The sequence below is a fragment of the Pinus tabuliformis genome, chromosome 7 (genome assembly GCF_031772625.1).
Source record: "Pinus tabuliformis cultivar Carrire ecotype Pingquan chromosome 7, CPIR1, whole genome shotgun sequence".
Lineage (NCBI taxonomy): Eukaryota > Viridiplantae > Streptophyta > Pinopsida > Pinales > Pinaceae > Pinus > Pinus tabuliformis.
This window is the reverse complement of record NC_142293.1, coordinates 90,743,074-90,764,172: the sequence shown is the minus strand read 5'-3', so window position 1 is coordinate 90,764,172 and position 21,099 is coordinate 90,743,074. Positions and strand designations below refer to the sequence as shown.

At 33.9% G+C, this 21,099-nt stretch overlaps 1 pseudogene; it reads right to left on the bottom strand.

Annotated features, from left to right (window-relative positions):
- Positions 1–2,856: 2,856 nt before the first annotated feature.
- On the bottom strand, positions 2,857–21,076 carry LOC149245414 (peroxidase 5-like; annotated as a pseudogene).
- Between the last annotated feature and the right edge of the window lie 23 nt (positions 21,077–21,099).

Here is a 21,099-nt window from a genome sequence, read left to right as displayed (position 1 = left end):
GGGGCTATACGAAAGGTGGCTTAAGGGGAGGGTACAATTCCCCTGTTTCACATTATTCTTAAAGGATAAGGTCCCGTGGCCATGTTGCACCGGTAGTGTTTTGTAGAGATTTAAATGGGTAGATGGGTAGGCAGTTATGGTCCTAAGAAGAACAAGAAGTGCATTCAAAGCACGGGATGGGCTGTTCCAAAAGAAGCTCACTGTGACACGAGTCCGAGAGTTAGTGCCAAGTGAAATAAATGCTGAAATGATAGAGTCAGTTCCGACAACAGCTTTGACAGTAAATAATGGGGGATGACGCATTCAAACCAGATGTGGGTGCATTCATGAGAAAACTATTCTGCTACACACCTCCAGAGTCAGTGCCGAAGGAATTTAAAGGAGAATAGATAGTAAATAGGCCAAGCAGCATGGGAAGTACACTTTGACAGAGATTGGGCCTAATTTGTAGCTTTCACAGGGACAACAAAGGACCCCTTCCTCCACTCTTCCTCCTATTTCTTTTGACTTTCTGTAGTATTCTATTTCCAAGAAGGGATTTGATCCCAATTGCAATCTTTATGTAGCAGAGCCTTACACTATCCAAGCCAGCTAGTCTAGCAGACAGCTAGTGCTCTGGCTCAAATATTTTTGTGATTGTAACTCATGCTCTCCCCCTTTTCTTATAAATAGGGGGAGCAATATTATAGAGAGGTTCCAAAATTTCTCACCCAAGCAGTTTGAATTTTGAGAAACCATTTTGGTACTATTTTTTAATTCATGGGGGACTTCACTGATATCGTGTTGAATGTATGGACTGGTTATTTGGACCCTTTGAGATAAATGGTAGTTCCCTTTTGATTCAATGCATGATTAACGCGCAGCATGTTCCTCTCAGTAATCTCATTTCATCTATGTTTTTTTCCTTTGAAATAGTAAAATGAACACAATTGGCTCCTCTTCAATCTATGGATTTATCTTAGTTGCTCATAGAAGATAGTATTGTGCTAATCACAGACCTATATGTGTTATTCACTAGCATTGCAGTACCTGTAAAATTACAGATTTACTTGTGCATTTGATTAATCTACAGGACCTGTACTAGTCAAGATCTACGTTAGGTTTTAGTAGAGAATGATACCCATGTCATATTTGATTTGAAACCTTCTTTTGCACTCCTCTATTTCTATCATTTCACTGGAAAACCATGGTTTAAGATTCTGTGTTGTTTACAGCCTTATCCATAAAATTCCACTTTCTGTTGGAACATTACTTCTTAGGATTCTGTTGTTACATCCCTATGCATCAAATTTACTCCTTCCTTTCCCCCTCTCCACCATTCCTACAACTTCAGTTTTAAGCTGTCTCATTTCCGTGTGTCGGCCACCAAAGGAAGAAGCCATTTCTCTTTGAGATTTCCCCAATATACCCCCATCATTTGGATCCATGAGTTGGCCTGAATCTACCTCATTGAAGGCTTATTAAACCAAGCCCCTCCTGTAACCTTTTTACGTGACAATTGGAGTGTTGCAAACCCCTTTCATATAACCTTTCATGCACTCATTTATTTAAGATGTCGTAGACATTGGTCTACAATAAACCTAGAGGTTATCCCTAGGGATCTTTCTGTGTCTCCTCCTGTACTTGTGCGGTATGTGCAAGATTTAGCTACAACAAAGTGGATAAGTTAATAACTTCCACAGGCACAAGGAATTGCATAAATTTTGGTAGGTAGTAGCGACTAGTAAACATACACATTTATAGTTTTACTCCTATATAAGGGTTGAAGGAAGCATATATAATGGTGGGAAGTAACTCGTTGTAAGTATATTTATTTACATCTTATTCCTAACCATTTTTTTATGCAAATACTTTCTTAAATTGTGTTGGGAAGTCACACATGATAAATATGTTATATACTTTAGTATGGGCTATTTTCAAGAATTTTATTTTTAGATGTTTTTCTTGCAAAGATTAAGAATTAAAAAACACCACACAACCATCTAAAAATCAAGCATGAATATTGCAACTATATCCATAAATTTAGGATAAAATATGTCAGGAAATTATCTATATGGCATTATATTGTGCAACCGCTGCAATAAGACCTTCAAGTTATGTTCCAATCAAATGTTTAAAAAAATAATGTTTTTTAGTAATCTTGAAAATTAATTAATTATTTTCCAAAATTAAACATTATAATTTGATTTGGTTAATGCTAAATTAATAGTGATTCTTACTTGAAAACTAAGATCTTACTTTTTTAGAAAAACTAATACCTAATAGTAATCTTTAGTATATATATATATATATACATATACATATATATATATATATATATATATATATATATATATATATATATATATATATATATATATATATATATATATATATATATATATATATATATATATATATATATATATATATAATAAAATGATGTATCTCCCACAAAATATAATGATCTCGATCTACATGAACCTTCCCTTTCACATGCATTAGGATATGTTGTTTTTAAAATATTTATCTAACTAGCTGGAGGATTTTTGTAAATCCAAGTTATAGTTGTTACATTTCAAAATTTTAGGTGTGTTAGACGTTTTTGATGGTGCTGAATCCATTTCCACAATCAAAAACACGATTCAAACACTGCCCCTATAGGATTTTTTGAAATTATTTTGCTTGGATTCCAGCCACTTTTTACCATCCTCCCAAATCAAAAAAATATTTTATACAAAAAAAAATACTATACTAGTAATGCACTCTGGTGAAATTGCACCCTACTTGGAATAAAAATATAAGATAATTGCAATAAATCATAGTTGGCTCTGGCATGTCCGGTTTCACAGTTCCTTCGCTTGCGTTTGAGTTTGGCTAGTTGAAAATCCGGCAATTTTTCCTGCTCTCCCCCTGCAACCCTGTCAACACATCTATTTCACCCATCTTCACCATTTTCCTTCCAAATTTCTTCCTCCAAATAGATGGGTATTTGGAGTTGATCTTCACCATTCTGTTGAAATATTAATTTCAACCGCACATTTATTGCAGCGTTGTTTTGGCAAAACCACCCAGACTTCCCCGCACCACCTATTGGCAAAAGCGGTATCCGTAAGAAGGGCTCCGAACACCCCGACCAAGTGACACGCGTCCTCAGTACGATTTGAAAACCACCAATCCCCCGGCCATTAAACATCGTTTGGCTTGTGTGAGTTTGGTGTGCGAAATGCGTCCGATCAGGTCAACGGACATAGATCTTATTCAACCTGCCAGAACATTAGTTTTTGTTTTTACCGCCGTTTTTATTTAATGTATTTAATGAATTGTCATGGTCTTAGGTAAAAACATTAAATTTTACATACGACATGTATTAACACATAAAAATCGTATGCAATATAGTTTTGTTGTGTGTGTTGACTTTGTATAATATAGCACACGGGATGAAGAAAAGTGCTTGCGGCAACGAATGAAGAACAAGAGAAATTTTGAAAAGAAAATGTAATGTGCAGCAGCACAAAACTAATAGCAGTGTGAATTTTTTAGGGAAAGCAAAATGAAAATGCACAGCAGTGCGAAACAAGAAGTGGGTATGTAATTTTTGTTTTGCTGGAGGGTTTTGTAATACCCATGAGCGTATGGTGAAATTTTTTTTACAACAGTAAACTTATGTAAGAATTTCTTATTCTACAGCAGTAAATGTAAAAGCCCTTTTTACAGCAGTAAAATGTGAATGAAGATTTTACATAGCAGTGTAAAAATCATTTGTAAAAGAGAGACAGAGTATTTTGTTTTTGGTGAATCCCTCTCAGTGAGAGGAAGAAAATTGTACCAGACAGTTTATAAATTAATACAAGTTTATTTTGGTTGAGAAACTTTGCTTTGCTCTTCCCTGTGCAAAAGATCCTGTGGCAGAAACAGAGTATTTCCTCTGTTCAATATTCGTTTGAAATTACTAGAAATTTCCAGCATGGTATCAGAGCAAATCCGGGCTCTTTGAAGGTGTCAAAGAAGCTGAAGGAAGGTTCCTTTTGTTGCAGTAGTAAATCCTCTCCAGCAAAGTGAAGTCTTAGGCAAAAGAATCCAGGTATTCCTCAAAGTTTTCTTTTGTTACTGCTGAAGAAACAATCAGTATTTTAAATACACAGTCCAATATTTGAAGCATAGTTGAGAATGCAAGGAATGGCCAGCACAAGCATTGGCATAGGTATTTTTAATCCTCATCTCCCATAGTTTAACGGGAAAAACTATGATTACTAGGCAATAACCATGAGAGCCCTGTTTGTCTCACAAGATCTATGGGAATTAGTTGAATATGGGTTTGAAGAACCAGCAGATGAAAATGAATTTAACAGCTTAACTCAGGCAGAGAAGGATCTGTTGAAGAGCAATAGGAAGAAGGATTCAAAAGCCCTTGTATTTTTGTATCAAGTAGTGGACCAGAGTGTGTTTCCAAGGATAGCAGCAGCTAAGACATCCAAAGAAGCATGGCAAACCCTCAAGACAGCCTATCAAGGCATGGAGAAAGTGAAGACAACAAAACTACAGTTGCTGAGGAAAGATTTTGAGAACCTGTGCATGAAGGAGTCAGACAATATTGACTCATTCTTCACACATGTAATTGGTCTGGTCACACAGATAAGGACTCATGGAGAGACTCTTGAAGAAAGGAGGATTGTGGAGAAAATATTGAGAGTCCTACCCTCAAGGTTTCATGTGATTGTCACCACCATAGAAGAGACAAAGGATCTCTCAAAATTTTCAGTTGATGAGCTACATGCATCACTGATAACACATGAGCAGAGGTTGAGTAGAAATGAAAACTCATCTCTAGAGCAAGCCTTCAAGACCCAGATGTCATTTGGAAGAGGAAGAGGTCAAGGCAGAGGAAACAAGAGAGGAAGAGGCAGAAGCCAAAACAGAGGTGGAAGGAACAGCCCAACAAATGCTCAAGGAAGAGGCAGCAATCCAAATCAGAACCAAGGCCAAGGCAACAGCCAACAAAGAGGACAACATCATGCTCAAGGACAAAGGTATGAAAAATCCAATGTCCAATGTTATTACTGTAAAAAATATGGGCATTATGCCAATGAATGTAGGAAGAAGCAGTATGATATGAGTAATAGATCAAATGCAAATATCACTAGAGAAAATATCAGCCAAGATAATGTGCTTTTAGCTTGTAACATGGCTGAAACAAACAGTGATGATATATGGTTTCTAGATTCCGGTTGTAGTAACCATATGACAGGAAACATAGCCATGTTTTCTGCTTTAGATCAAAGTGTGAAGTCACAAGTCACACTTGGGACTGATAGTAAAATTTTTGTTATGGGAAAAGGAGAAGTTAAAATATTTACAAAGAAAGGTGAAAGGAAAACCATAGCAGATGTCTATTATGTTCCTGGCATGAGATGTAACCTCTTGAGTATTGGACAGCTTGTTTAGAAGGGGTAAAATGTTTTCTTTGAGAATGATGTATGCACCATCATGGATAGAGCACCCAGCAAAAGATGCATTGCTGAAGTGAAGATGACGAGGAACAGGATGTTCCCTCTCAGAATAAGGGCAGATTTGAAAAATAAAGAAGTAATAGCAGCAGTGACACAAGAGGCTTTCCAAAGCCAACCAAAGGATGAAAATTGGTTGTGGCACTTGATATTTGGGCATCTCAACTTTGGAGGTCTTAACTTGTTGAGTAGAAAAGGAATGGTAAGAGGATTACCATTGATAGAGAAACCGGACAGCCTTTGTGAAGGTTGTATCTTGGGAAAACAACACAGAGAAAGTTTTCCATCAGGGAAAAGCATAAGGGCAAAGGCACCCTTAGAGATTGTCCACTCAGATTTATGTGGACCGATGCAAACTCCATCACTAGCAAGCAGCCAATATTTTCTAACATTCATTGATGATTTCACCAGAAAAACTTGGGTCTATTTCCTTAAGAACAAAAGTGAAGTGTTTGAAAAATTTCGAAATTTCAAAGCACTTGTGGAAAACCAAAGCGGGCTGCATATAAAAGTTCTAAGAACTGACAGAGGAGGTGAGTATATCTCCAAGGAATTCCTATGGTTTTGTAGAGAAAATGGAATACATAAGCAGTTTACAGCTAGGTACACCCCGCAACAAAATGGAGTTGCTGAAAGGAAGAATAGGACCATCATGGATATGGCAAGGAGCATGTTGAAGGCAAAGCATTTGCCAAATGATTATTGGGCTGAAGCTGTACACTGTGCAGTATATATTTTGAATAGGTGTCCTACAAAAGCAGTCATGAACAAAGTGCCAGAAGAAGCATGGAGTGGGAGAAAGCAAGGAGTCACCCACATGAAAGTTTTTGGATGTGTGGCTTATGCACACATTCCAGATCAGCTAAGGAAGAAGTTGGACAGCAAAGGGGAGAAATGTATTTTCATTGGATACAGTGAGGAATCCAAAGCTTACAGGTTGTATATCCCATCCACCAAGAAGTTTTTTGTGAGCAGAGATGTTCAGTTCATTGAGGAGGAAGCTTGGGATGGAAGCATAGAGAAAACAGTGAATGTTATAAATTGTTAGTCTCATGATGAAGATGATGAAGAGATGGCTGAAATACATCCCCAAACAGCAGCACCAACACAAGGACAACAAGAGACACCCTTGAGGATAAATGAAAGTTCTTCTCCAAGCACACCACAAGGAGGAAATTCAAGTGCATCTTCAAGCACTTGCACACCAAATGAAAGAGGTAAGAAATTTAGAAATTTAAGTGATATTTATGATGAAGGAATGAATTCCCTATTTGGTATTGTCATGTTGATGACCCTATTCATTTCGAAGATGCAATTAAGGATAAGAAATGGACAGAAGCTATGGATGAGGAGATCAATGCCATAGAAAGAAATAAGACATGGGATTTGGTTGAGCTACCAAAAGGTAAAGAAGTCATTGGAGTTAAATGGGTCTACAAGACCAAGAGCAATGCTGAAGGCAAGATAGAAAGGCACAAGGCAAGACTTGTTGTCAAAGGGTACAAGCAGCAGTATGGGAAAGATTATGAGGAAACTTTCGCACCGGTTGCAAGAATGGAAACCGTGAGAGCAGTGCTATCCATAGCAGCTCAAAACAAGTGGAAAGTTTACCAAATGGATGTAAAGTCAGCATTCCTAAATGGAGTGTTAATGGAAGAGGTTTATATTGAGCAACCTCTAGGCTATGAGAAGAAAGGCCAAGAGCATAAAGTGTACCGATTGAAGAAAGCTCTCTATGGGCTGAAGCAAGCGCCAAGAGCATGGTACAGTAGGATAGATTCCTATCTACTGGAAAATGGATTTGACAAATGTGAGGGAGAACCCACCGTCTACATCAAAGAAAAGGATGGTAAAATTTTAATTGTAGTGTTGTATGTTGATGATGTGATTTTTACAGGTAATGATGACTACTTCATTGAACAGTTCAAGACAGTCATGAAGGAGGAATTTGAGATGACTGACATGGGTTTGCTGAGATACTTCTTAGGAATAGAAGTAGATCAAAATGAAAATGGAATTTTTATCTCACAGGCAAAATATGTAAATGAAGTGTTGGAAAGATTCCATATGCAAGAGTGCAAGGCAGCAATCACTCCCACAATAATGGGATTAAAACTCAGCAAAGAGGACAGTAGCAAGGACTTTGATCCCAGTCTGTACAAGAGCATAGTTGGCAGCGTTATGTATTTGACTGCAACTAGGCCTGACATAATGTTTGTTGTTAGTTTAATTTCCAGATTCATGGAGAGGCCAAAGGAAGCACATTGGCAGGCAGCAAAAATAATTCTGAGGTATGTTAAAGGTACTAAAAGGTTTGGCATTTTATATACAATATCAGAATGTTCAAATTTGGTTGGATACACTGATATTGATTAGGCTAGAAGTGTAGATGATTGGAAAAGCACTTCTGGTTATGTTTTTCACATGGGTTCAGGAGCCATTTCATGGGCTTCTAAGAAGCAGTCCATTGTAGCATTGTCTACAACAGAGGCTGAATATGTGGCAGCTACAGCAGCAGCATGTCAAGCAATTTGGATGAGAAGGATGTTTAGGAGCTTAGGCCAAGAGCAAGCAAAAGCAACAGTGATTTTTTGTGACAATAGCTCAGCTATTGCATTATCTAAGAATTCTTTATTTCATAAGAGAACGAAACACATCGACACAAGGTTTCACTACATTAGAGAATTGGTGAGCAATGGAGAAATTGTTCTACAACATTGCAGGATTCAGGAACAGGTTGCAGACATTTTGACAAAGCCATTGGACCAGAAAAGCTTTGAATTTTTGAAGAAATGTCTGGGTATGACTGATAACCCATCAGTTGAAATTAAAGGGGAGTGTTGAAATATTAATTTCAACCGCACATTTATTGCAGTGTTGTTTTGGCAAAACCACCCAGACTTCCCCGCACCACCTATTGGCAAAAACGGTATCCGTAAGAAGGGCTCCGAACACCTCGACCAAGTGACACGTGTCCTCAGTACGATTTGAAAACCACCAATCCCCGGCCATTAAACATCATTTGGCTTATGTGAGTTTGGTGTGCGAAATGCGTCTCATCAGGTCAATGGACATAGATCTTATTCAACCTACCAGAACATTAGTTTTTGTTTTTACCGCCGTTTTTATTTAATGTATTTAATGAATTGTCATGGTCTTAGGTAAAAACATTAAATTTTACATACGGCATGTATTAACACATAAAAATCGTATGCAATATAGTTTTGTTGTGTGTGTTGACTTTGTATAATATAGCACACGGGATGAAGAAAAGTGCTCGCGGCAGCGAATGAAGAACAAGAGAAATTTTGAAAAGAAAATGTAATGTGCAGCAGCACAAAACTAATAGTAGTGTGAATTTTTGAGGGAAAGCAAATTGAAAATGCACAACAGTGCGAAACAAGAAGTGGGTATGTAATTTTTGTTTTGCTGGAGGGTTTTGTAATACGCATGAGCATATGATGAAATTGTTTTTACAGCAGTAAACTTATGTAAGAATTTCTTATTCTACAGCAGTAAATGTAAAAGCCCTTTTTACAGCAGTAAAATGTGAATGAAGATTTTACACAGCAGTGTAAAAATCATTTGTAAAAGAGAGACAGAGTATTTTGTTTTTGGTGAAAATTTTTGGTGAATCCCTCTGAGTGAGAGGAAGAAAATTGTACCAGACAGTTTATAAATTAATACAAGTTTATTTTGGTTGAGAAACTTTGCTCTGCTCTTCCTTGTGCAAAAGATCCTGTGGTAGAAACAGAGTATTTCCTCTGTTCAATATTTGTTTGAAATTACCAGAAATTTCCAACACATTCTGGCTGTCGATGGACTCGACATCAACGTCTGATCAAAGGTCAGCATTCCATGTTTTACTTGAAGATCCTAGTAATATTTCTCATCTAATCGTCTGGGTTCAATGAATCCAAATGCACAGTTGGATCGGAGTTTGAATTAGAAGTAGGGATTGGGCATTTGTCGTTCAGTGACAAAGCGAATCGAGAATCCATACTGGGGTTGTGATGACCTGTTCCATTGAAATTGTAAACCCTGTTTGTGTTGAATGAAGAGCAATGAGAAACCCCAATAGAATACGCCCCTGAAAATATATTAAATTATGTTAAAATACGATTGATGCTCATCATTATTGTTAATCAGTAGTAGTCGGACGGTAGCGACCTGAGAGAGTGACCATGTCTTCCTGTGACAAATATTTTGCAGCGAAAATTTGTGTGAGTTGGTTTACATTGAATTCTGGAGAAGGGAGATTCCCTGGGATGTCTGATGCTCGAGAGATCCTTCCGTCTCTTCATCCTGCTGGCACTTCCCAAATTAATCTGCCAACCTATGGGAATACCAATATACGGTAATATGAATATTTAGATATAGTTACAATATCATAGAGCGATAAAGAGAGCGTATGGGCAGGTGAATTACTTGGTGGGTACTATCTCTTGCAGCAAAGGCAAGGATGTTAGTGCATGAGACGACGTTCAAGCATTTTTCCTCCAAAATGGACTGTGCTTCATCAATTATTTCGAACCCATGGAGCTTCGGATTGTTTGCAGGTGAGTCTTTCTCTGATTGATTTCCTGCTGTAGAATCGATCAGTATTGATCCATCACAACCAGTTATGGAATTTCAAATTATTTTTTCCCTTCAAATTAGAATTTCATGACGTTTTTACATTTTACATGCCCTTCACTTTACGTTTTACCTCAATATATCACCTTTCATTGTAATAAACTAAACTAGGAGTATTGGATCTTTTCTCATTTAACTCTTCTATGTAATAATCAAAAAATAATTCTATGTTTGTTCATAAAGCTTCGAGGTAGAATCATATAGTTTTCACATAGAACATCCACAGCGTGAGCATGGTCATCCAAGCCTCCAATGTCAGTATAATACTAATTATATTACATTGTATGATGTTGAAAATATAGTGGAATTATGGAAATTTACTAAAAGTAATAGCTACCAACATTTATTCATGATTAACACAACATTCTTTAAACCAACTTATGAAAGCTGTGGTTATAATTGCAAACTTCCAGACGTCACATAGATATATCCATCTCTAACAAAAACAAATCGCTAAAATATCAAGAGGGAATCGCCAATTTGGAAAATCGTCAAGCAACCAAACACTTGAAGACAAATATGGACAGTGTGGATTTTTAGTTGATCATTCAACTATAAATTTTCAACAGTAAAGCAAGAGGATTGAACAATTACAAATCGTTCTCGTAAATTTATTTTTGGGTTGACAATTCCAAACATTGCTAGAACAATAATTTAGGTTTTTTTTTTAACAAATCAAGACTAGAATTCAATTCATAAACATTTAAATTCCAAAAGTTGTTAGAACAATAATTTAGGTTTTTTTTAAGAGAAGACTAGAGTTCAATTCATAAACAGTTCAATTCATAAACGACCTTCAGCATAAACAGATCCTTCTCATGCGTGTACAAACTATATTGAAGTGATCTTCCTCATAAACTCCAAAACAAGGAAGGGAAAATTCTAATTACAAACTTTTTTTGTTATTGAAAATTCTAATCACAGACCTTTTTCATTATTCTAAAAGGCTTTTAAACTTCTAATCACGAACATTTTTCATTATTCTGTAATATTTTATGTAGTTTTACCATTAGCAAAACATGTGCAACAATTTACAGAGGACAAAATGTTTAGACATTTGTCAATGTGGAAACATTATTTTTAACATATTCTGGTATATACATATATTATATATGAAATTTTTCAATCTTTCCTCACTAACAAACTCGAATTCTAGTTTTATTACAATTTCCAGATCCAAAAAAATAGGATGTGTTTCACTAAAATTAAAAAGAAATATTTGTTTTTCATTGTTTTTAACATAGAAAATTTTAGGGGCGAATGTTCGTCCTTTGGCGAAATTAAGGGGTTTTAAATTTTTAGTGCGCAAATATTTTGTATCATAGTACATTTTTACAAATCACCTCAAATAGCCCACCTTATTTTAAGGGAGAGGGTAAAAAAGGTAAATTTAGCCCTTAAAATTAGGAGTTACAACCTTCCATTCGCCCATTTTCAAGAATAGGTTTTATTTAAGTGAATCAATTCGCCCATTTTCAGGAATAGGTTTTATTTAAGTGAATCCTATGGGCCAAAGGCCCAAATACCATATTTATAAAAGAGGTATGGTAAATTAATAAAAATATAAATAAATGAGAGCTATGGTAAATAAATAAAAATATAAATAAACTAGACGCATGGTAAATAAATAAAACCTCTTTTTATATTTAGTCCATAACCCTTGTTCTATTTATGAAGGCTCAAGAAAGAGGTTTTATTTAAGTGAATCCTATGGGCCAAATGCCATATTTGTTAAAGAGGTATGGTAAATTAATAAAAATATAAATAAACGAGAGGTATGGTAAACAAATAAAACATTTTTTATATTTACTCCATAATTCACCTTATATTTACGAACACTCAAAAAATGCGTTATATTTAGGTGAAACCTATGGGTAAAATACTATGGGAAAAATACCATGGACTAGATTGTTATTAACACCATGCAAAAAAACATTATTAAACCTAATATTAGTATTAATAAAAATAAAAATGGCACATGGTATTGACCCATGATATTCACCAAAATGGCACATGGTATTGACCCATGGTATTCACCTGGAATGTAGCCTATTAAATGGGGGAATTAAACCAGCATAGATCCATCTTTACTTTGGATCTACTAACCCCCGAGAGGTATCAAATATCGTGATATGCAAATTAGCATAGAGTGAAAAAATATTTGATCCGATCAAGAGTAAAAATGGATGTTGTAATTTAATGTATGTTAAACATTTTAGCTTGGTTAAAATAAAAAATAAAATAAAAATCAACTATTAATTTTATTAATTTTTATAAATTACTAATAGTAATTTTTAAGCTCCAGGTTTATGATAACCCATGGTATTGACCCATGGTAATACCATGGTATTCATGTGAGCATAAACTATTTAAAGGGGAAATTCTATCATCTTAGATCCATCTTAATTTTGGGTCTACCAAGTGCTCAGAGGGATAAATAGATTTCATCCGCCTAAGAGTGGTAGATGTGGAGTTAAGATGGAAATAGGTTGTTTTTTATGATAATGAAGATATTAAATAGACTTCGGAAATTATATTGTAAAAACATCTTAAGGTGAATGGTTAAAGCATAGACATTGGACAAGTATATTTGTATACTTCTGTTTTAAACTGAAACAAATCCAGGGCTAAAAGGAATGGATTGATTGCACTAGTCATCCTTCTATAACTTTCCAACATATGCTGGAGTAAACAGATTGTAATTTGGGTAATTTTTCTAATCGCAAACAAGAACATACTTGTGTATTGGCAGGGTGGTTACGAGGTCCCTAGAAGTGATGAATTTGAATTTTTCTTGGTTTTATATATAGTATTACGTTTTTTCTCATGCTTTTGTGAATGGCATGGGTGAATTTTATCCTACACCCACTAGGTTATTGATATGTAATTTTGGTAATTTTGATTTCAAAAGATATTTTAAAGAAATGCAATGATTTCATTTGTGTATTCAATAAACACAATATTTTATAATTGAGTAAAATATTCACCATGCCTGGTGAGAGATTCGCCAAAAAATTATATATACATATCATATTATTGATAAAATCGCCTTCCATTTTTCCTATATACCATGGAGATTCACCCATTTATTATACATGTGAATTTAGGGGGGTTCTTAAAATTTTCCCTGGTTTTTAACTTAATTAAATAAAAAGCAAAACTTAATTAAATAAAAAGCAACTCACACCAGTTAGTTTTCAATCTACTTTTATTTTAATTTCCAAATCCCAAAAAATAAGATGTCTGACTAAAAATAGAAAACAAATATTTGGTTTTCATTTTTTTAACTTCATTAAATAAGCCCTAGTAAATTCATTTAGGTATGATAAGGTTCTGATGTATGAATGATTTAAAATTCAATTTAATTTATGATTTATGATTTCTATATTTTTAATTTTCAAAAAAATATTCATAATTTGAAGTTTGAGTTAAGAAATCTATATTATATTCTGGTATTTTTTTTAATAGGAATTTTTATATGCATTTGAAAAAAAAAAATCCAAGAGCTATATCACCATTTCTTAAAAAAATAAAAAAAATTAATTTTTTTAGTGAAGTTTGAATTAAAAAATATGTATTATTTCTTGGCTTTTTATAGGAATTCGTGTATGCATTTGAAAAAAAATCCAAAAGTCAAACCATGATTTCTTAAAATTATCACCAATAAATTAATGACGTGTCAATAGCATGTAATTTGCAGTATAAGGAAATTGTATGATGGTTCATAGTGATTTTTTAAATAAATTATTAAATACATAAATAGCTTTAATGTCTAGTGATATTTGAAATAGAATTAAATTGGTTATATTTTAGTTAAATTGGTTAAAAACCTCTTATCTACTCACAATTCAAAATCCTCAATTTTGGATTCCAAAAAACTACCAAAGAGCATTAAACATCTTATCCACTCCAATTTTGAAAATTTAAAATCCTGAACTTTCATTTCTACAAAAAACCAAATAGCATTAAAGATTGTTATACAAATTTTAGATACCGAAAATTCCACGCTTCCGTTAATTACTTAAAATTTATTTGGATGAGTGTTGAATTACTTAAAATTGTTGGATAGCTTACTAAGCTTGGACAAGCTCTTTAGTTATGAAGTTCCTTATTTAACAAGGTTTCAGACCTTAAAAATTTTGTAGAACAATTTTGAGAACATCATGCACAAAATTGGGGAGAAATAGACAAAAATGTTGATTTTGAAATTTTGATTCGTAAATAAATCTAATACTTAAAAAACCTCTTATCTATTCCAATTTTGAAAATTCAAAATCTTCAACTTCCAATTTCAGAAAAAATACCCAATAGCATTAAATTTTTTATCCACTCGAATTTTAGATACCGAGTGTTTTACGCTAGATACCGAAAGTTTTACGCTACCTTTAATTAGTTACTTAAACTTTAGATACTGAACATTCTAAGCACGCTACATTTAGTTAATTACTTAAACTTTATTTGGATGAGTATTGGATATATTACTAAGTCGTGGGTATTGCGCAAGCTCCTTAGTTATGAAGTTCCTTATTTAACAAGGTTGCCAAACTTAAAATCTTTTTAAAACAATTGAGAGAACATTATGCAAAAAATTAGAGAGAAATAGAAAGAAAATGGTTTGAAATTTTGATTCATAAATAAATCTAATACCTTGAAACCTTTTATCTATTCCAATTTTGAAAATTCAAAATCTTCAATTTCCCATTCCAGAAAACTACCAAATAACATTAAACCTCTTATCCACTCCAATTTTGAAAATTCAAAATCCTCAACTTCCTAAAACTATCAAATAACATAAAACCATAAAAAATAATAGATTAGAATACAAAAAATAAAATACACATTTTTTTTTTCTTGAATTTGAGGGTGTATCAAGCTACAACCTGAGTTTGAGGTGCTCCACAAGGTGGTTGGAAGAAATCATGCGTTAATTTACTTCAAAATTTCCTAGGGTTGGAATAAATCACACCTTAATTTACTTCAAAATCTTAAAAGGTTGTATACCATATCAAAATTTCCATATAACTTGTAAGTATTTTCCAAGTTTTATAATAACTAACGACATAAGTAAATAAAGCAACCACACCTTAATTTACATCAAAATTTCCTCAAGGGTTGTATACCATATCAAAGTTTACATAACTTGTAAGCATTTTTTAGATTTTACAATAAAATAACGACATAAGTAAATAAAGAGTACCGCTAAAAGGTTGTATACCATATCAAAATTTACATATAACTTGTAAGTATTTTCCAGGTTTTACAATAAATAGCGAAAGAAGTAAATAAAGCAACCACACCTTAATTTACTTCAAAATTTCCTTAAGGGTTGTATACCATATCAAAGTTTACATAACTTGTAAGTATTTTTCAGATTTTACAATAAAATAATGGCATAAGTAACTAAATATCTTATCGCTGATACCACCAATCTAGCAATTTTGTACAGAAGATGATACCACCAATCTAGCAATTTTGTACGAGAAAGCATCAGATGCTAACAAATTCAAGAGTGCAGTAGGGTAAATTAAAAGATTGGAGGCATGTTATAGGCTTTTCCGATTAGCAAGAAAGAGCAATGCCAAAGGAAAACGTAAAACCATAAAACACATAATTTATCAAACCATATATGGTTAGACGCCATAGGCAAAAGTGGTAGATTTGAAAGTTGTTTTGCAAGAGTGAATTCCAATGCTGGTAAATAGGTCATTAAATTTTGTCTTCAATATTCATATGGCCTATAGCTACTCTCATAACATCCAAATAATTCTCTAGAGCTTAAAATAATATAGCATGCTAGCCATAGCTCTACCATAACCCTGTAGTCCCCATAATGTCCCATTAATTCTCAACAATCAGATCTTGAAAGAATATAGCAGGCTAGCTAGCCATAGCCCTGCCCTGCGATACCTGTAGTCCATAGCTTGTAGGCACAAAGCAATCCTACTGGATCACCCATATAGATCACCTATGTGTAATATGTACATTATGATTAAATTTTTGTAAACTCAACATTAATTATAATAAATAATTTTAGGGATTTGTAAATGTAATAGATTTTTAAAATTTAAATTTTTAATTAAACTGAGGCAACCCAATATATTTTAGAGGTGCACAAATTTTCACCCACCGTAAAATCAGTATTGAAATTTCAAATACCGACGTCCATTTTCAGTTTCCAAGCCTGATCGCAACCCTGCAACCATCAATGACCAGATTATCGCATGAAATTGATATATACCACTACATATATGATATGTAATTATAAAAATGTATACTTACTCTCACAAAGCGGTCGTGGAAATGCATTCTGATGAGATCAGGTGCAAGGCCAGGATTTGCTGTCACGGCTTTGGCCACGGCACTTACAATTTCCTCCGCCTCAGGGCACCTATCCCGGTAGTAACCTATCTTTAACCCATTCGCATTCGCTACAATTACAGGAGATGCCATTGCTACCATTAACATTGCAATATTAATTAAATTAAGTAGACAGCGATGATCAATTGATCGATAATCCATTTGGAATGATGGAGTCAATTAAAGATGAAGTAACACACGATTCTGTGTTCGAGTGGGGGAGCAAAGAAGCAAACATTCTTTTGCTTAATCTGACAAACACTTGCTGTTGGGGAGAATTGGATAATGGATAGATGAATGAATATAGTGGCGCCATAGTATTTAAAGGCGTGCCACCTTGGAGAGTAACTGGGTGGGGGTGTATGGCGATGGCAAATTTGACCGGCATATAGAGACACGTACATTGAAGAAGAAGCATGGTGCCGGGTAGAATCATTGAAATGAATATTTCTCAATTTCATCAGTTTCATTCAGTAGTCTACCTAGGTTTAGGAATTGTTGAGATTGTTAAAAGTGGTTGAAATTTAAGTAAAAAATTTATAATTTTAGTGTTTGAATTTTGTTTTTGATAGTGGAAATATAATAAACACATTAACTCTTAAAATTTTAAAATTTAACAACTATAATTTAAATTTACCATAGCTGATTTGATCAAAATTCTAAATTCTAGTAATTTTGGGAGCAACTCCTCAACCTCTTTCGTCAACCGCATTAGAATAAGGCTATAATAAGGTGTTTAACACAACTGGCACTGGTAGGCAACTCAGAAGATGACGCCATTTCTGGTTTTCTTTGTCTCAACAAATGCATTGAAGGCGCCGGCGCCGCCGGCGGAGAAGTTGTTCAAATAAGACGGCAACCATTTCGTACAAATTAATGAGGCAACATTAATGATAACGTAATAACTGAACTTCATTGAAAAGAATTCGAAGCCAAAAACATCACGTTTTAAATCTCCAAAGAACTTTTACCCGTACAACATTATGATTTATTTGAATACTGAACTTCATTGAAAAGAATTCGAAACCAAAAACATCACGTGTTAAATCTCCAAAGAACTTTTACCATGATTTATTTGAATAGCGAACTTTTCTTTTTATACGTGGAAATGTATACGGCCTTCTCTTTTGCATTGTTACCTTGAAACTGCAATTTTGTATTAAACTGGAAATTCAACAAAATTTATTATATAAAAAAGTTATAAAAGACAAACCATAACGATACGATTACCTTTCACGAGCGATGGAATTTGATTGGCATGTCACTCGGTGATTTGCCAATTAAATATAATTAAAAAATTGCAAAACCGACCAACATTTTTCTTGAGCTTGCGAAGACCGTCGCAATGATCTCTGATCTCGACCTCATCGACCTTGGCACCGACCTTGGCACCGATCGAAACAGCCCACCCTGCTATCACCAGTCCAAGGATTGACTCAAAGGTGCCGTAAGGCCTAAACACCATAATGGAGAGGTACGTTAAGTGACTCGACTAACAGGAGACGTACGTTTTCAGGAACAGATTTCGCGGGGCAGGGTGGCAGAGTGGTTTAAAGCGACAGACTGTAAATCTGTTGGAGGTTTTCTACGTAGGATTGTCAAATTTCACTGCGCAGTGTGTTTTGAAATTCCAACCCTCTCTATCCCCACAGTTGTAATACATTATTTTTTATAATAAAATAATAATAACGCTTCGGAGTGCCCACACATGAACTTATAATTTTGATGATAAGGATGGAACTTATAATCGCATGATGATATCCATAGTCGCGTACTGACCATCACAACATTGCAAGTTCCGCTTACGTTTTGTGTGTATTTTTTTCAAATATTTAAAATATGTAACAGACCAATGATGTTGTCCATAAAATAATGGAAATTTTGGTAAGATTTTAATAAATTTTTAAAATTTTTAGTAATTTTGATTATATTTCTTGAAATTTTGGATTTTGGGTTCCTTATATGTTTTTGTTGGTTTTGAATCTAGTTCTACCATAAAAAAAGGATTCAACACTTCAACAATTAGATTTTTTTGAGTAATTTCTCACAAAAAAAAAAAATTGTGACCTCTTTAGACAACTCCTTTTAAAACTAACCCATGAGAAAGAGAAGGTTCATCTAGATTAAAATGGTTATATACATATAAAGGATTTTGTTAAGTTGTATATATGTTTTATTACAATAATGTGTCAACACCATGGTTTATCAATATCACGTAATTAAAAAATCATAACTCATTTCATATACTACAACACAAAGGGGGGTTTTAAGACAATATTTGGATAAATTATCTTAACTTGAGACAAAAGAAAGCTTATGTATTGTCTTAAATATTGTCTTTAAGGGGACGTCTCAAATTAAATTGTCTTAAAATATTGTCTCTATAAAGACAATATATAACATAAGCATTTTTGTCTATCTAGAGACAATTTCAGTTTTGACTCTCTAAAGACAATAAAAAATTAAATTTAAAGATAATACAGCATCACTTTTGTCTCTTTAGAAACAATATAAAATAATGAATCTAAAAAAATATCTCACCATTGAAATAAACCAATATTAAAAGTATTTAATTAACAAGAAAACTACAATATCATTGATTAATTCATATTAGAACACAGTGGAATCAAACCACCAACCTCTTGCTTATAAAGCAGGTGCTCTACTATTGAGCTAGCACCCTTTAAAGAATTATGTGAGAGTTATGGTAGTCCTTTAAATTGCATATATATGCAATGATTTTAAAACTAACAATTGGACCAATAGGTACAACTGAATGCCGATAGAAATGGGAATGTGGAAGCCAATAAGCAAGTGAAATATATCGAAAGTGAAATACAATCAAAATTTGAGTTTCTATATATATTCTAAAACATGTAGCAAAGAGGTTAAATTTAAGAAGAAACTTACACTAACACAAATGTCCGAAAACATTAGAAATCTTTATAGGCACAAAGTATATCAACGTCTCACAGAATCCCAAAAAATGGAAATTTTGTAGAGATGTTACACAAATCCAAAGGAACAATGGAAACCATGTGTCTATTAATGTTGGGGATGTCCAATCCCCCTTGATCACTTGGTAAAGTGAAATTACAAAAAAATCAAAGACACCATATCAATCCCTTTTACCCCACCTTGGTTGCCTAATAAAATTTTTGAGTACTTGTTCCAACATTTTATAGGCTACTTGAGAAGAAAAAAAGAGAGAGAAACCAATGCGACTCACTACTAGAAATTTATCAACAATTGCAATCTTCTTACAAGGCAGTAAGTCAATATTACTCCAAGATTGAATTTTTAATTTTTAAAACTTGGATATTATCCATATCCAATAATCAACAACTGGAAAACAATTTACCGAAGGACCTGCCCAAATAAGAAATAGTCTCCCCAAAATTCATAAGCTTTCATTTATTATTCAACCAAGTAGGGGATTCATCTTGGCCAAAACGAAACCCTATTTTTTACTGTCTAACAACTACTCTTTCTCCTTTTGCAAAAGTGTCCGAGAAAAAATTAGTACCCTCCATAAACTATTGAATCTACAAATGTGTTAAATCCAAAGCATATGCAAAGTGGAAATTTGGGTGTATTATAATACATATCCTGAAATTTGACATCATATGAATAACTTACATAAGAGAGATAATCAAAATATTTTCCAAGTGAAGTTTCCATGGTTGAATGTCAATTCTCCAACACCTTTATTAGAGGTAAGAATACTTCCATAATTTTTTCCAAAGAATATCTAATACTGAAATAATGAGGTGAAGATTGCAAATTAACTTGAAACTGACATTCATCACTCATTCCAGCCACTGAAATGGTATATATATTAATGTATGTTTTGTACATAGTAATAGTGGTAAGATTTTAGGAGCTCTTTCTAGTGGACAAATTCTTGTGCTAGCTCGGTGATCTTATAAGGGTGTGAAAGGCTTCACTTAACACTTAATCCATTGTCTGCATCCCATCAACATCTAGCACCATTTTGTGATCTTTCTTAGAGCAGGTATCTAATCTTGCAAAAGTTAAATACCTTCTCTAAGATTGTATCTAGATACAACAAATGTTGTTGCTCTTTTCTTTTGTGTTTCAACAAACAGAAGCAAAGAAACAAATTTTGGGAAAAACTATCTTCTGCAAATGTAATTATGTCCTCTGGTTCCAGGTAACAAGATACTAGAAATAAAAGAGAACAATGGGGCATGAAACTAGATCACAATAGTGCTTACCAACAACAAGGCTAGCTCTACCAAGCAAATACAATTTTATGTTACCTGTGTCTTCTCAGAAAATCTAGTTAGGATTTGATCATAAATTTAGCAAGGTCAAGGATCAATTTTTTGTTAATTTAGTGTTGATCATTTTCCAATGCTTGGAGTATATATTGTTGATGCAAGAGGCTAGAGATTGGGAATCAATCAGTTTTCCTTGTAAGAGGGAATCACATACATATAATTGTATCTTGTTTTAGTATCGCCAAAAATACCCACAAGAACATATTCCATCCTTGAAATGATGATACTAACTGGCATCTCTCACAATAAGTTCTAGCCTTGCAATTTTAGAAATGAGTTTAGAAGCGGCATGACAATCACCACAAATGAAAAGATTC